The sequence below is a fragment of the Callospermophilus lateralis genome, chromosome 3, assembly GCF_048772815.1.
Source record: "Callospermophilus lateralis isolate mCalLat2 chromosome 3, mCalLat2.hap1, whole genome shotgun sequence".
In the NCBI taxonomy this organism is placed as follows: Eukaryota; Metazoa; Chordata; class Mammalia; order Rodentia; family Sciuridae; genus Callospermophilus; species Callospermophilus lateralis.
In genome coordinates, this window is record NC_135307.1 from 65569811 (window position 1) to 65572950 (window position 3140).

Here is a 3140-nt window from a genome sequence, read left to right on the forward strand (position 1 = left end):
GCATGGAAAGAAGGCTGCTGCTAAACTTTTTACTGTGACTCCTCAAATCATGACCATGTCACTAGCCAGAAAAGTCTGAGAGCAGCTCCAGTGTCTGGAGCCTGAGAAAATTGCTGCTAACAAGGCATGTGGCTCTGGAGGTTAATGGGAGAACTGGGGGCTGGAAGGATGGGATTGCAGCACCCTGATAATCAGGAGGGCTTATGGAAGGGCAGTGATTACTGTGAACCTCTGCACCTTCACTCTCACTCAATTTCTCCATTTGAAGTAACCCAGCACCCCGGCCGCTTACCTAGAGGCAGGTCCCTGCCTTGGAGCTACTGCAACCACTTGACATCTGTCAGGACCTGGCTGCCATTCATGGACTCCCTCACATGGAGTAAATTGGCTTGACCTTCAGGAGGAAAGGGACATATATCACCTTCCTAAGTCAGCTAAAAGATGGCCTCTGCTATGAAGGATAACCTCATGGCACAGCTCTTCAAGGAAGCAGAGAAAGGCCATGAGAAAGACTAGGAGTGAAAAATTGAGGTCAGAGCAAAGGCACATGGCATCAAGTTTAATTCCCATGGGCTTCCCAGGATGCTCTTGCAAGGCCCATTTCCTGGAGTCTGATCTCTCTCCTTTTAGCCTTTCTTGAATATCTCATGCAGGGCCTTTTGTGTCATTAGATTGGATTTGTCAAAGAGGACAACCCCGCTTGACAGTTGGAGACATTTAGGAGGTAGGATATAAAGGGGTAGGTTTCCTTTCAAGCAAGCGACCAGGACAGCATCCTTGCTAGGCCTTTGTGGACTGAAGATAAAGAAGAGGGATATCAAGGCCTTTGAGCATTATACAACCCTACTTGATAATAATCATTGTCCTTCAGAGAGAATGGGGGGACTCAGCTCTGGTCGGGAGCCTCAGTCTTGTTTTTAAGTCTGGGGGGTGCTTGTTACCATTGATCTTGACAGTGTTTAGCTTACAGACAAGTGGAAAGCAATTCTCTGATGAGAAAGGAGATTGTCCCTGGTGCTTGGGCCTCAAGGCAAGTGACAGTTGTCAGTTTATACCTCGGCAGAGGCCTTGCTGGTTCCCTCAGTGTGGCTGCAAGGCTTTGGAGTGAGAAGGCTTCAAGGGATCCCTGCAGAAGAGGCTCCTCCCCTTCTGGTCCAATGAATGGTTGCCTACGTCAAGGATGGGGTTAAAGGGCCATGGGAGCAAGAAGAGGACTTTTCCTCTTTTCCCTCTGCCTCCACAAATCTTCCCAGCTCACCTCTTCGTGTCTGACTGCTCTAGCCCCATGGATCTCTCCCTTCTTGAAACTCCTAGTGGAATTATTGTCTCCAAACTTACTGGAGAGGATATGGCTTAGAGCCAACCAGTGTACTGAGGGGTTGGGCTGTGGGTAGTTCCCAGATGAGGAACTCATGCTCAGTAAGGCAAAGTGACTCACCTAAGGCTGACCTGCCCATGAGTTGCACAGGCAAGACCAGAACCTAGGTTCCCCAAACTGCAGTTCCTCTTTGCCACATGATATACACTGCCATGGATTATCAGTGTCTTTTCATGTGCCTCATCTCCTATTGGCCCTAGTTGAAAGACTTACAGAATGAACCTCCCAATCGAAGTGAGGAGGCGGAGGGGTTGCCAGAAACCCTGAGCCTCCCAGTGGTTTCCAAGTAAGTCTAAGGCATGGCAGCCGTACTCTGAGGACCCCAGAAGCCTCAGGTAAAGCTCACTTCTCTCCCCACGTGTGCCTTTGTGGGAGCACTATCTCAGTGTAGTTCCCATGGCCCTCCCCACATCTCCATGGGATGGGAAGTTTCCACCCCAGAATCTAGTTTATCTCCTTTCCTGGATTTTGTGAGTTCTTTCTCCTCATTAAAGAAGAAAAAGCTGCCCAGCTTTCCTTTCTAGAAGAAAAATAATTTACTAGTTTAACCCAGAGGTATGCAATAATAGTTAACCTTCACTGACTACCTGGAATGTGCCAAGTACTGTTTAAGAACACTGTCTATATTACCTCACTTGATCCGCCAACAGCCTTATGAGGAGGGCATAATTACCACCTTGTTTTACAGACAGTGAAACAGGCTCAATTTGTGAGCTTGTCCAAGGTCACACAGCTGTGTGGTAGACAGCAGAGCTGGGAGACAAATTCAGGCTGCCTGGTTCCAGAGTCTACACAGCTAGCCACGACTCCTTTCTACTTTGCCACAGTACACAACAATGTAATAACAGTACATCTCTGTGTGGCAAAGCCCAAAGTTGCAGGTTACTCCATCCCAAAAAACTGTTGGGATATTGTAGGCCCTAAAAAGCCACCCTAAGGCTTCTGAATACCTCTGAGTCTGGATCAGGTGAAGGACACCTGGATCAGGTGTCCTTAACCTGGTGAGATGACAGGAGCCATCTGAGCACCTGCATATGTTGCTGTATGTCAGAGCTTTCGTGCCTGGTGCTTTGCATGATTGTCTTGTTCACTCTTCTCTACAACCTAAGCATTGCCATTGTATCTTCCTCTTCCTGAGTGATATGCTGAGCCTCAGCATAAACTTGGTGACTCTGAAGACAGGATGAAAGATTCTGTAAGTTCAGGACCATCTGTCCCTCCTCAATTCATTCATTTGCCCTACCTGCTTTCTTGTCTGGGTTACCTGGCAGGGATGGGCAGTGAAGTTCAGCATTGACTGATTCATACTATGACTGTGACCTTGGGTAGCATCATGAGCCAAGTTGAGAGAATTGATTCATGAGGATGAGCAAAATCCCAGAGTAATTCTCCTTTGGCTTTGGTTCATTGCAAGTGGGCAGAAGGGAAATCAGTGGTGCAGGGAAGTAGTATAAGGTCATGGTCAAGTATAAGGATTCTGGAACCAGGACTTCTTGGTTTCTAAATCCTAGATTGGCTACTTATTAATTGTATCACCTTGGGGAAATTATTTAATATCTCTGTGCTTTGTTTTCTGGTTTATAAAAAGGAATGAGTATAGTATCTACTTCATAGGATTGATGTGAGGATAGAATGAGGTAGTATTTATAAAACTCTTAAATACAATACAACATTTAGAATTACCATGTAATGTTTGTTAGATGAGGTTTGACAGCAGACCACATCTTCACTTAAAAACTTTAAGCTCATATCTTTTGGTGTT